Genomic DNA, 15,459 nt, shown 5'->3' on the forward strand with positions numbered 1-15,459 from the left:
AGGATCATAAGCTTCTTCTTCAGAAGATGCCTCTTGAGTACTGTTGGATGCAGCTTGCATTCCATTCAGATTCTGAGAAATCATATTGACTTGCTGAGTCAATATTTTATTCTGAGCCAATATGGCATTCAGAGTATCAATTTCAAGAACTCTCTTCTTCATAGGCGTCCCATTACTCACAGGATTCCTCTCAGAAGTGTACATGAACTGGTTATTAGCAACCATGTCAATGAGTTCTTGAGCTTCTGCAGGCGTTTTCTTTAGGTGAATGGATCCACCTGCAGAGGTATCCAATGACATCTTAGCTAATTCAGACAGACCATCATAGAATATATCCAGGATGGTCCATTCTGAAAGCATGTCAGAAGGACACTCTTTGGTCAGTCCTTGGTATCTCTCCCAAGCTTCATAGAGGGATTCACCTTCTTTCTGTCTGAAGGTCTGAACATCCACTCTAAGCTTACTCAGCTTTTGAGGAGGAAAGAACTTGGCTAAGAAAGCCGTGACCAGCTTATCCCAAGAGTTCTGGCTGTCTTTGGGTTGAGAGTCCAACCACACTCTAGCTCTGTCTCTTACAGCAAAAGAAAAATGCATGAGCCTGTAGACTTCAGGATTTACTCCATTAGTCTTAACAGTATCACAGATCTGCAAGAATTCAGTTAAGAACTGAAAAAGATCTTCAGATGGAAGTCTATGAAACTTGCAGTTCTACTGCATCAGAGAAACTAGCTGAGGTTTCAGCTCAAAATTGTTTGCTCCAATGGTAGGAATGGAGATGATTCTTCCATGTAAATTGGAATTAGGTGCAGTAAAGTCACCAAGCATTCTCCTTGCATTATTGTTGTTGGGTTCGGCTGCCATCTCCTTTACTTGTTCGAAATTTTCAATAAGGTTGTCTCTGGATTATTGTAATTTAGCTTCTCTTAGTTTTCTCTTTAGAGTCCTTTCAGGTTCTGGATCAGCTTCAACAAGAATGCCTTTTTCTTTGTCCCTGCTCATAAGAAAGAGAAGAGAAAAAGAAAAGAAGAGGAATCCTCTATGTCACAGTAAAGAGGTTCCTTATTGTTAGTAGAAGAAGAAAAGGAATAGGGGTGAAGAAGAATGAAGAATCCAAACACAAAGGTGATGATAGGAGCAGAGATGTGAGATGAAGAGAAGTGTTAGTAGATGAATAAATAAATAGAAGGGGATGAGAGGAGGAGAGAATTTTCGAAAATAATTTTTGAAAAAGAGTTAGTGATTTTCGAAAATAGTTTTTGAAAAAGGTTAGTAGTTTTCTTTTCGAAAATACAAAATAAAAATAAAATAATTAGTCTAATTAAAAAGAAATTTTGAAAAAGAGGGAAAATTTTTTCGAAAATGAGAGAGAGAGAGAGTTAGTTAGGTAGTTTTGAAAAAGGTAGGAAACAAACAAAAAGTTAGTTAGTTAGTTGAAACAAATTTGAAAATCAATTTTGAAAAGATAAGAAGTTAGGAAGTTAGAAAAGATATTTTGAGAATCAAATTTTTTTGAAAAAGATAAGATAAGAAGATATTTTTGAAAAGATATGATTGAAATTAGTTTTGAAAAAGATTTGATTTTTAAAATCACAATTAATGACTTGATTCACAAGAAATCACAAGATATGATTCTAGAACTCAAAGTTTGAATCTTTCTTAAGAAGCAAGTAACAAACTTGAAATTTTTGAATCAAAACATTAATTGATGATGTTATTTTCGAAAATTATGAGATAAAATTAAGAAAAGATTTTTGAAAAATATTTTTGTAATTTTCGAAAATAACTTCAAAAAATGAAAAAGATTTGATTTTTGAAAAAGATTTTGAAAAAGATGAGATTTTTAAATTGAAAATTTGATTTGACTCATAAAAACAACTAGATTTTAAAAATTTTTGAAAAAGTCAAATCTAATTTTCGAAATTTTAAGAGAGAAAAAGGGAAAGATATTTTTTTGATTTTTTTGAATTTTTATGATGAGAGAGAAAAACAAGAAAAATGATGCAATGCATGAAAGTTATGGATCAAAACATGTGATGCATGCAAGAATGCTATGAATGTCAAGATGAACACCAAGAACACTATGAAGATCATGATGAACATCAAGAACATATTTTTGAAAAAATTTTAATGCAAAGAAAAATGCAAGACACCAAACTTAGAATTCTTTAATGCTTAGACACTAAGAATTCAAGAATGCATATGAAAAACACCATACAACATAAAACATGCAAATGCAAAGATCAAACAAGAAGACTTACCAAGAACAACTTGAAGATCATGAAGAACACTATGAATGCATGAAAATTTTCGAAAAATGCAAGATGCACATGCAATTGACACCAAACTTATAACATGACTCAAGACTCAAACAAGAACACAAAAATATTTTTGATTTTTATGATTTTATGATTTTTTTTTTGTATTTTCTTTTAATTTTTCGAAAATCATTTTGAAAAAAAAAATAAGGATTCCAAAATTTTTAATATGAATTCCAAGAATCTTATGCTCTTTAGTCTAAAGCTCCAATCAAAGGGTCAGGCATGGCTTAATAGCCAGCCAAGCTTTAGTATGTAACTCAGACATGACACGTCTAACATGCCCTACAGTCGTGGCTTTACAGCCAACCAGGCTTCAACATGCTTTATGAAACACTAGAATTCATTCTTAAAAATTCTGAAGAAAAATATATTTTTGAAAACATTTTTATTTTAAAAAATTTTTTTTTTCGAAAACAAAGGAGAAATTTTTGAAAGATTTTTTTTTTTGAAAAATTTTTGAAAACTTTTTGAAAAGAAAACGAAAAGAAAGTTACCCAATCTGAGCAACAAGATGAACCGTCAGTTGTCCAAACTCGAACAATCCCCGGCAACGGCGCCAAAAACTTGGTGCGCAGAAATTGTGATTACACTTTGATTATGTAAAATTCATCGCTCTTTCTTTCCTCGGCAATGGCACCAAAAACTTGGTGCACAGAAATTGTGATTACACTTTGATTATGTAAAATTCATCGCTCTTTCTTTCCCTGGTAATGGCGCCAAAAACATGATGCCAATACCATGGTTCACAACTTCGCACAACTAACCAGAAAGTGCACTGGGTCGTCCAAGTAATACCTTACGTGAGTAAGGGTCGAATCCCACGGAGATTGTTGGCTTGAAGCAAGCTACGGTCATCTTGTAAATCTCAGTTAGGCGGATATAAAATAGTTATGGAGTTTTCAAAAATTAGTAATAAAAGAAGGATAGAAATACTTTTGTAATTCCTTGGTGAGAATTTCAGATAAGCGTATAGAGATGCATTTGTTCCTCTGAATCTCTGCTTTCCTGCTGTCTTCATCCAATCAGTCTTACTCCTTTCTATGGCTGGCTTTATGCAAGGGCATCACCGTTGTCAGTGGCTACATCCCCTCCTCTTGTGAAAATGGTCCAAGATGCCCTGTCACGGCACGGCTAATCATCTGAGATTCCCGATCATGCTGGAATAGGATTCACCCTCCTTTTGCGTCTGTCACTACGCCCAGCACTCGCGAGTTTGAAGCTCGTCACAGTCATTCAATCATTGAATCCTACTCGGAATACCACAGACAAGGTTTAGACTTTCCGGATTCTCTTGAATGCCGCCATCATTCTAGCTTACACCACGAAGATTCTGATTAAGAGATATAAGAGATACTCATTCAGTCGAAGGTAGAACGGAAGTGGTTGTCAGGCACGCGTTCATAGGGAATGATGATGATTGTCACATTCATCACATTCAGGTTGAAGAGCGAATGAATATCTTAGAAGCGAAATAAGATGAATTGAATAGAAAACAGTAGTACTTTGCATTAATCTTTGAGGAACAGCAGAGCTCTACACCTTAATCTATGGAGTGTAGAAACTCTACCGTTGAAAATACATAAGTGAAAGGTTCAGGCATGGCCGAGAGGCCAGCCCTCAAACGTGATCTAAGATAGCATACAACTGATCAAAGATCTCTAATACAATAGTAAAAGTTCCTATTTATAATAAACTAGCTACTAGGGTTTACAGAAGTAAGTAATTAATGCATAAATCCACTTTCGGGGCCCACTTGGTGTGTGCTTGGGCTGAGCTTGAGTGTTGCACGTGTAGAGGTCATTCTTGGAGTTGAACGCCAGCTTTTGTGCCAGTTTGGGTGTTGAACTCCACTTTGCAGCTTGTTTCTAGCGCTGGACGCCAGAATTGGGCAGAGAGCTGGCGTTGAACGCCAGTTTGCGTCGTCTAAAATTGGGCAAAGTATGGACTATTATATATTTCTAGAAAGCCCTGGATGTCTACTTTCCAACGCAATTGAAAGCGCTCTATTTCGAGTTCTGTAGCTCCAGAAAATCCATTTTGAGTGCAGGGAGGTCAGAATCCAACAGCATCAGCAGTCCTTCTTCAACCTCTGAATCTGATTTTTGCTCAAGTCCCTCAATTTCAGCCAGAAAATACCTGAAATCACAGAAAAATATACAAACTCATAGTAAAGTCCAAAAATGTGAATTTAACATAAAAACTAATGAAAACATCCCTAAAAGTAACTAGATTCTACTAAAAACATACTAAAAACAATGCCAAAAAGTGTATAAATTATCCGCTCATCATGCTCTCTTATTGGCTATGAGGGTTCTTTTGGGGGTTTTGTAATAAGAGACAAGAAATGTAAATAACAAGAAAGTAAATGACAATTAGCAAACAAGGGATAGAAAACTCAAATGGTATAACGTCTTGGCAAGGGTTGATGGTTAAGGATCACTATCCTTGTTACTAACCACAACATGATAATTGGAAGGATCAATCCCATTTATTCATCCTCTAACAACTAAAGGAAAGTCAAATGAGCTTTATTAATCCTAATCCATAAGTCCTAGCCACTCACTAATTGACTTAGTGAAGACTAGTGTCAATGGACACCAATTATCAATCACTTAGACATTAGCAACTCAAGGTCACCGAAGTTACCAACCCAAGCCAAGAATAGGAAAATCTATTCTATATCTAAAAGAAACATTCTATCAAACACCTAGAGTGCAATAAAGGCAAACATCATAAAATACAAGAATTAATAAAAGCTATAACTAACATAAGCAAGAAATCAACAATATTAATTAAAGTAGATCTCAAAAGACATGAAGACATAAAATTGCATTAAAAAGGAAATAAAATTAACAAAAGAGTTCATGAGCTAAAATTGGCAAAATAAGGGAGTTAACAAGAGACGTAAATAAACTAAAGTGCTAGAACAAATAAAAGTAAAGGAAAACTAAATTGAAGCAAGAATAAAATCTAGATCTAAGAAGAAATTGAAATAAAAACCCTAAAACCTAGAGAGAGAGAGAGAGAGGAAAGATCCTCTCTATCTAGAATTCTACATCTCTCTAAAACTAGTGTGTATGAATGAATTGTGTGAATTCCCCTTTCCTCCTTCACTCCCAGCCTCTAATCTGCAGAATGGGCTTGAAACTGGGCCAACATCTAGCTCAGAAATTGCCCCCCAGCGTTTTCACTTTAATGAGGCACATGCCACCTGTCATGCGTACGCGTCAGCCACGCGTACGCATCTTTTGAACTCTGCACTGGCCACGCGTATGTGTCAGTCACGTGTACACGTTGGTTGGACTATGGCTTGGTCACACGTACGCATCAGTCATGCGTACGCGTCGGTATCAGCTTCTCAAATCTTTAATTCTTTGTGTTCCTTCCACTTTTGCATGCTTCCTTTCCATCCTCTAAATCATTCCTGCCCTATAAACCTGAGATCACTCAACAAACACATCACGACATCGAATGGTAGTAAGAGAGGATTAAGAATTAGCATTTTTAAGGCCTAGGAAGCATGTTTTCATTCTTAAGAACAAATTAAGAAGAAATCTCAAAAACATGCAATTTACATGAATAAATGTGAGAATAGTTGACAAAATTCACTCAATTCAGTCCAAAATATACCATAAAATAGTGGTTTATCAATAGGCAAAATAGTCAAGGAAAGCACAGGTATAGATAGCAATTACATCACATAGTTCAGATAGCAGTTAATAATAGTTACGCAATTAGGCAAACCAAAACAAATTCACACTCAAACAAAGCATGAAAATGCATATGATGCAAGTCTGCCCTATGGCTAATGAGCTCATCTATCGGTTATACAGCCAACCCGACATGTCCTAGTAACTAATCGTTGGACAGTCCCTCTGTACGCGCATCCCCAAGCTCAATAATATCCATAGGAAAATTTCCAAGCTCATCCATTGGGAGAGACAAAGCGCCAAGCTTAAATTTATATATATATATATATCATGCCCATGGAGGAACCCAGGGAGTTAAAGTGTCCGGTCACATCTTACATACAGAGGGTCAACAATTTGTCTCAATTTTGTAAGTCTCATATATTTTTAATTCATTATCATCATCAATTCATATCTCATTTATTCCTCATCATCCTTCATTCAAATTCAATTATCATCATCCATCCTCCCATTCTGTTCATTAACAATCCCAATTCAAAACATAATTTATTCTTTTCTAAATAAATCAAACTTAAAATATATAATCTCTAAAACGAAATCTTTTTAAATAATTACCTCAAACGAAGCTTTCAATTTTTTTTAAAATTTTGGCAGCATCTCCTCTAAAACTCAAACTCTGCCACCTTTTTATGGTCCCATCGAAACATTCCTCAAACCCTTCTCAACCATTTCCAAATCTCAATCATTTTCCAAAATTAAACCAGTTCTAATATCAAATTATTTTCAAATCGAACCAATTCCAATAATAAATCATTTTCAAAATCAAACCAGCTCAAACATTAAATCATTTATAAAATCAAACTAATTCAAAATCAAACTGCATCCAAAATCAATTTATTTTCATATCCCAAATCATTTCCAAAGCTGATTCATTTACATTATCAAATTAACTTCAATACCAAGAAAAATCACTTTTCATAATAATCAACTAAATAACTTTTCAAACCAATTTCTTATCAACAACTGCACACCACTCAAGCAATCAGTAATTCAATCCAGTAAACAACCATATCCACAAGACAAACATAATAACAGAAGTATATTATTCACACCAATATCTATTTATAAGAACTCTGTAATATAAAATAAATTTTAAGAAAACCCTACCTCAAATTCGAACCCCTTAATGGTTAACGCGTCAAGAATACCATTTCTATTCTTAACTCGCGGCATCAACCTCATTTATTCCTAGGTAATACCAACAGCGACAGTCAAGGTTCACAGCAACGACGACTTGTCACAAGAAACGAAGCAGGATTACACTGGAGCAGCTTCTATTTTAATCATACAATTTTCCGAATTCAACCCTAGAATGTTAACATCACAAAATTCTCAATAATCTATAGCAGAATAATAACGATAAGGGTTTCAAGGGTAGAATAACTTAATGTAGCTAAAGAGAAATGAAGCAACAGAGCAGCAGTGGGTCTAAAGACCCTTTTACTAATGGTAGAGTAACTCGCGATAATTATTTTTCCTGTTACAGACAACCTCGGTAACAACTCTCACGGTAATGACAAATTTAACGGACAAAGAAGATCTGAGACAAAGTAAAGCTTACGAAGATGACAAGGGCCCGCGCAACATATTCCGATGACCAGAACGGTGGTGACGTGAACAAGCCCAGCCTCAGACCTTCTTCATGCGTTCTGTTCCTCTCATCGACAACGGCTCAACAACGACAATAACGACCGAGACTCCACGGACAGCGACAGTAAGATGCGGTGGCGCAAGTGGCAAGACGGGTTCAGCGGTGGTGAAGGCGTAATGGTAACGCGCGATTCCCTCCTCCTTCACAGTTCTGTCTCTCCTCGTGCGCCTTTCTCTCTCTCTCTCTCTTTCCTTCGACGGCAACGATGGCTTCCGCCGAGGATGACAACGGTGGAAAGGGACGCAACAGCGAAGGCTTCTCCTTCCTCACGTTTGGCCTCTCGCTCTCCTCTTAAACTCTGCGCGACGTGACTGGCGGTTTGGTGGCAGCACGACGGCGGCAGCGACGTAATGAACGGTGGCGACGTATCCTTTTCCCTTCCCTTCTTCTGATCGTAGCTCCCTCTTTTCTCTGATTTCACGTTTTGTGTTGTAGCTGAGGTTTTGGGAAGAAAAGAAATGGTGGCTATTGTTAGTGTTAGGTTTGAGGAGGGATGGCAGTAGGGTGGGTGGCAATAGGTTAGTGTGGGTAGGGGTAAGTTAGGTTACAACTAGAGTTAGGAGTAGTATAAATTAAGGTTAAGGTTTGTATATGAAATTGAAGATTTTGGGATTAATTTGGGTTTGGTTAATTTTAATCAAATTAGGGTATAGAATATTAATTTGAAATCTAATTTAATTTCTCAAAATTACTTTAAAAATATTATTTGTTGTATTAACTATTCTAATTTAAAATCCAAGATAATCTAATTAATTTATTTTATTTGTAAAACTTAAAGTATTAAATTACAAAAAATATCAATTTAAATCAAATCATATAAAATTATTATTATTTTACAATTATAAAATTAAATGAAAATTTCAATTTAATCATCGATACTTGATTTAATTACTCTTAATAAAATAATTTCTGAAAATAAAGTCTTTAATGAATAATTAATTCAAAATTGGCTCATAATAAGATTTTTCAAAAGTTCTGGATCTTACAGAGTTTGTCTCTAATTAGCGACTACCTTTTAGTCTATTTGTTTTATGGAATTAGCTTTTACTTTAGTGATGGATTTGCGACTATCTATTCGGTAGCTAAAAAACTGTTCGATGAATTAGCAAGTATTATGTTTACCTCACTGATCTGTGACTTGTAATTAGCGAGGAAAGCATTAGTTGCTAGGCAGTAGCAAATCCGTCACAAATTATATTTTGCGTCAAATTAGCGATGATTTTAAAACTATTTTTGTGGTAGCTAATCGGCCATATTCTTGTAGTGAAGATAAAAAAGGAAAGAGTAGAGAGAAAGACACCATTATATATCATGGTTTAACCTCAAAGTGCAATAAGGTCTCTGTCCAGTGTCTACCATAATAATAGCAAAATTTTACTATATCAATTTTAAGATTATAATCACCAATGCCAAAACCAAGACAGAGACAAACAAACCAAATTGGTTCTATGTCAAATGAAGCAACAATTTTGTGCTTCACAACCAAACATAAGACAAATCAAATCACCAAGATCAAACAAAACACCAATGACAAAGACTCAAACTGAATCGGAAATTCTTTTGGCTTTTCTTCCTAGTTGCGTTCATGACTTTTTAATCATAGACTTTTTCAAATAATCTCTCTCAAAATCACAAATCTTTTTCTCTTTATTAAGAAGACTCAAACAAAAGCAGATATATCAAATTGAGACCAAAATAAAGAATAATGACATTCAAACTTGTAGTGTATGGTTTCTAAATTTTTTCTTAAAGGCTCATCTTCTTTTTATAGTAAAAACTAAAGTTTTATTATTCACTAATAGTTGCTGTCCATTAATCCCCATTATTGTCATGATTGTTTTCTTTTCTATTTGTAGCAGTAATCTTTTCCGTATGAACCTGATATCTTTGCTCTTAATATTTGATACTTTCCAATAATAATCAAATAAGCATTTAAACCATTAACGGTCTTGAAACTTTATAGCACATTCAATCAAATCACAAATTGGAATCAATCTACAATTAACCAACCAAAAATTTGTAATCACAATAAATAATATAATCTTTTTTCAAACTCAACAATCTCCTTCTTGATTACAAACATTTGAAAATAGAGAGCATTTAAATAAGAGGAATAATAATAGGATAACTTCGCTTACACACTACAAGAAAATAGCTCTATTGCCACACTTTTAAAGCGTGGCGAAAAGCTAAAAAAGTGTGACGATAGCTTTTTGCCATGCTTTTTGAGCTACCGCCACGCTTTTGAGCTACTGCTACTAGTCTAGCTTTCTTTCTTGCTATTTTTCCATTTTCTCCAAACTTGTTTCTGAAAATCCATCTAATTCTTATTACTTTATTTTTCAATTGGCCTAGGCACCAGCATCTATGCCTGCATTTCTCAATTTGTCACAGCTCTTCTTCCATTGCTTTCACCTAAAATAGATCATCAAGAGCTTCTTCAATGTTATCAGGCAAAATAATTAACATAAAAGCCATGTTATTTGAATTCATATTTTTTAGTATTCATCTTGTAATCTTCCCATTCATAGGTCTTCAATAATAAATTCATAAAGATAATTTGAATGAGATATCCATTTTCTAAGATTAGTTTGAGTACTAGTTATTCCAGAGTCAAAGGCTTCATTATTGCCTTCAGTTATAGACTTATAGTGATTTCAACATTCTTGAGATAAAACAAAATTGTCTCCTGCAACATTCTTGAGAGTTTTTAGAGTAGGAACTTGTTTTGGATTTGTGATGACTTAAGTATCATAAACATTTGAAATATCTTCACAATCATATTTAGAAACACTTAAGAAAGTATTAGTATCAGAAAAGGCAACGTGCATGATCTCCTCAATAGTTTAGTGGTTTTAATATAAATCTTCTAGGCCTTGCTAGAAGTGGAATAACCAACAAAAATCCCTTCTGTAACACCCTAATGTCCAAATCGAGTCATAAGTCAATGATATTATAGGGGGTACAACTCTCAGGTGGATTATAATACATACATATATACATATTGATGAGCGGATAATTTATACGCTTTTTGGTATTATTTTTACATAGTTTTTAGTATGATTTAGTTAGTTTTTACTATGTTTTTATTAGTTTTTATGCAAAATTCACATTTCTGAAATTTACTATGAGTTTGTATGTTTTTCTGTGATTTCAGGTATTTTCTGGCTGAAATTGAGGGACCTGACCAAATTCTGATTCAGAGGCTGAAAAAGGACAGCAGATGTTGTTGGATTCTGACCTCCCTACACTCGAAAGGGATTTTCTGGAGATACAGAAGTTCAAATGGCGCGCTCTCAATTGCGTTAGAAAGTAGACATCCAGGGCTTTCCAGCAATATATAATAGTTTGTACTTTGCCCGAGTTTAGACGATGCAAACTGGCGTTCAACGCCAGTTCTCTGCCCTATTCTGGTGTTAAACGCCAGAAACAGGTTACAAGTTGGAGTTAAACGCCCAAAACAGGTTACAACCTGGCATTTAACTCCAGAAACAGCCTAGGCACGTGTAAAGCTCAAGTCTCAGCCCCAGTACACACCAAGTGGGCCCCGGAAGTGGATTTATGCACTATCTATCATAGTTTACTCATTTTCTGTAAACCTAGGTTACTAGTTTAGTATTTAAACAACTTTTAGATATTTATTTTGGACCTCATGAAATTTTCATGTTTTACATTGTATCTCTACGGCATGAGTCTCTAAACTCCATGATTGGGGGTGAGGAGCTCTGCTATGTCTCAATGAATTAATGCAATTACTTCTGTTTTCTATTCAATCACGCTTGTTTCTATTCTAAGATACTCGCTTGTACTTAACCGTGATGAATGTGATGATCCATGATACTCATCATCATTCTCAACCTATGAATGTGTGCCTGACAACCACTTCTGTTCTACCTTAGATTGAGTGTGTATCTCTTAGCCTCTTGGTTCATGATCAGAGTCTTCGTTGTATAGGCTAGGATTATTGACGGCCATTCCTGAGATCCGGAAAGTCTAAACCTTGTCTGTGGTATTCCGAGTAGGATCTGGGAGGGGATGACTGTGACGAGCTTCAAACTCACGAGTGCTGGGCGTAGTGACAGACGCAAAAGGATCAATGGATCCTATTCCAACATGAGTGAGAACCGACAGATAATTAGCCGTGCGGTGACAACGCATTTGGACCATTTTCACTGAGAGGACGGATGGTAGCCATTGACAACGGTGATCCACCAACATACAGCTTGCCATGGAAGGAGACCTGCGTGCGTGAAGAAGAAGACAGTAGGAAAGGAGAGATTCAAAAGACAGAGCATCTCCAAAACCTCAATCTGTTCTCCATTACTGCATAACAAGTACTATTTAATTTATGCTTTTTACTCTTCATAAGTATAATCACTTTTATCATATATCTCCTAACTAAGAATTACAAAATAACCATAGCTTGCTTCAAGCCGACAATCTCCATGGGATCGACCCTTACTCTCGTAAGGTATTACTTGGACGACCCAGTGCACTTGCTGGTTAGTGGTATGAGTTTTGAAAAGTGTGATTTACAATTCGTGCACCAAGTTTTTGGCGCCGTTGCCCGGAATTATTCGAGTTTGGACAACTGACGGTTTATTTTGTTGCTTAGATTAGGAAAATTTTGTCTTTTGGGTCATTGTCTTTTATTTTCTTTTAAAAAAAAATATATATATATATATATATAGTTTTTCTCTGTTTAATCCTTGCATTTGTTGAATGTGTCTATGTTCTTGTGAATAGTTGCTCCTTTGAGTCTTTCTTTCTAAAATCTTTTCAAAAATAATTTTTCTTTGATTAAATCTTGTGTCAAGTTTTAAGTTTGGTGTTTTCTTGTTAGTTTTTATTTAATTTTCGAAAATTTATTTTTGATTTTCTAAAAATTTTAAGTTTGGTGTTCTTTTTTTTTTATGTTCTTGAGTCCTTTGAGTCTTTGAATTTTTGTTCTTCGTGTTCTTGTGAATCTTTAAGGTGTTCTTGAGTCTTGCTTATGTTTTGATCTTAAAATTTTTATGTTTGGTGTTACTTGGTGTTTTTCCTCAAAATTTTTTAAAATAAGGAGCATTAGATCTAAAAAAATTTTAAGTTTTGTGTCTTTTTATTGTTTTTCTCTTTCTTTATTAAATTCAAAAATATTTTCCCTTTTTATTCTAATTGATTTTCGAAATTTTCCTTTAAAAATTCAGATTTTTATTTTAAAATTTCTATTTTATTTTATATTTGTTTTAAAAATTTCGAAATTCAAATCTTTTTAAAAAAAATCATATCTTTTTCAAAAACTTATCTTATCTTATTTCAAATTTCAAATTTCAACTTCCAAAATTCAAAATTCAAATTTCAAATTTCGAATTTCAAAATTTAATTTTCAAATTTAAAGTTTAAATTTCAAAAATTTTTAATTTAAATTCCTTATCTTCTCTTACCTAGCTTATCTTATCTTTTCTAATCTCAAATCTTAAAATCAAATCTTTTTCATATCTTTTCTTTTTTTATTTATTTTATTTTATTTTTTTACAAGTATCTTTAATTTTAAGACATATCTTTTTCAAAACTTCCTAACCAATTTCTCTCTTCAATTTTTTCAAAAATCCTCACCCAAATCTTTTTCAAATCTTTTTAATTAATCAATTTTGTTTTCAATTTTCTTTTATTTATTTTTCTTCAAATTTTCAAAATTATAGTCAATTTTTCATTTCTTTTATTTTATTTTATTTTATTTTAGTTTCATTTTCCAAAAAAAAATTTATTTGCAATATGCATCATCTCCCTTTCTCCATCATGGACCTAAGTGGAAATGAACAGTCCAGAAGGACTCTGGGGTCATATACTAACCCCATTACTGCTGCATATGGGAGTAGCATCTGTATACCTCTCACCAAAGCAAGCAGTTTTGAGCTAAATCCTCAGCTCATTGTCATGGTGCATCAAAATTGCCAGTATTTCGGTCTTCCACAGGAAGAACCTACTGAGTTTCTGGCGCAGTTCTTGCAAATTGCTGACACAGTGCGTGACAAGGAGGTAGATCAGGACGTATACAGGCTATTGCTGTTTCCATTTGCTATAAAAGATCAAGCTAAGAGGTGGTTAAATAACTAACCCACAGCAAGCATAAGAACATGAAAACAGTTATCAGACAAATTCTTGAATCAATATTTCCCTCCAAAAAGGATGACACAGCTAAGGCTGGACATCCAAGGCTTTAAACAAGAGGATGATGAATCCCTTTATAATTCCTGGGAGAGGTACAGAGGGATGCTAAGGAAATGCCCCTCTGAAATATTTTCAGAGTGGGTGCAATTAAACATCTTCTACTATGGGCTTACAGAAAGAGCTCAGATATCTCTAGACCACTCAGCTGGTAGATCTATACACATGAGAAAAACTATTGAAGAGGCTCAAGAGCTTATTGATATAGTTGCTAGAAATCATCATCTGTACATAAGTAGTGGGTCATCCATAAAAGAAGAAGCCAAAGCAGTGTCTACTGAACTTGGTCCTCTAGAACAAGTTGCTGAACTCAATCAACAATTGTGTTTTCTAACAAAATAGTTAGCAGAATTCAAGGAGATGCTACAAGACAATAAAAATGCTAATAAAAATATGAAAGCACAATTGAATTAGACAAAATAGCAGTTATCAAAGCAGATAACAGAAGATTTCCAGGCAGTTCAATTAAGAAGTGGAAAAACATTAAATACCTCACTTCAGAGCAGCAGAAGGCCAAGAAAAGAACAACTGACAGAGGATGAGAAAAATATTATCCAAAATCCCTCTGAGGATAGTAAGAGCCCAGAGAGGAATAACTCTGGCGTTCAAACGCCAGAAAAGGATGCAAAGTTGGCGTTAAACGCCCAACCTATGCGCAGTTCTGGCGTTCAAACGCCAGAAACAGGCAAGGAGCTGGCGTCAAACGCCCAATGGAAGCTCAGTTCTGGCGTTCAAACGCCAGTGAGGGATCAGACACACACAAGTGTTGATAGCAACCCCTCTAAGAAGGCTTCTCCAACCACCTCTGTAGGAAATAAACCTGCAGTAACTAAGGTTGAGGAATATAAAGCCAAGATGCCTTATCCTCAAAAACTCCGTCAAGAGAAGCAGGATAAGCAATTTGCCCGCTTTTCAGACTATCTCAGGACTCTTGAAATAAAGATTCCGTTTGCAGAGGCACTTGAGCAAATACCCTCTTATGCCATGTTCATGAAAGAGATCTTGAGACATAAGAACGATTGGAGAGAAACTGAAAGAGTTCTCCTCACTGAAGAATGCAGTGCAGTCATTCTGAAAAGCTTCCCAGAAAAGCTTAAAGATCCCGGGAGCTTTATAATACCATGCATATTAAAGGGTAATTACACCAAGACAGCTTTATGTGATCTTGGGGCAAGCATCAACCTAATCCCTGCATCCACTATCAGAAAGCTTGGCTTGACTGAAGAGGTCAAACCAACCCGGATCTGTCTTCAACTTGCTGATGGCTCCATTAAATACCCATTAGGCATAATTGAGGATATGATTGTCAAGGTTGGGCCATTTGCCTTCCCTACTGACTTTGTAGTGCTGGAAATGGAGGAGCAAAAGAGTGCAACTCTCATTCTAGGAAGACCATTCCTAGCAACTGGACGAACCCTCATTGACGTCCAAAAAGGGGAGATAACCCTGAGAGTCAATGAGGATGAGTTTAAGTTGAATGTTGTCAAAGCTATGTAACATCCAGACACATCAGACGACTGCCTGAGCATAGATATTATTGACTCCCTGGTGGAAGAGGTCAATATGACTG

The 15,459-nt window shown here is 35.1% G+C and overlaps 1 non-coding gene across 1 annotated transcript; it reads left to right on the plus strand.

Moving 5' to 3' along the window:
- Positions 1-354: 354 nt before the first annotated feature.
- LOC112760647 (small nucleolar RNA R71) lies at positions 355-462 on the plus strand. The gene has a single exon (XR_003181078.1). It is a non-coding gene; the product is annotated as a small nucleolar RNA R71 (small nucleolar RNA).
- The last annotated feature ends 14,997 nt before the right edge of the window (positions 463-15,459 follow it).

The sequence above is a fragment of the Arachis hypogaea genome, chromosome 16 (genome assembly GCF_003086295.3).
Source record: "Arachis hypogaea cultivar Tifrunner chromosome 16, arahy.Tifrunner.gnm2.J5K5, whole genome shotgun sequence".
Lineage (NCBI taxonomy): Eukaryota > Viridiplantae > Streptophyta > Magnoliopsida > Fabales > Fabaceae > Arachis > Arachis hypogaea.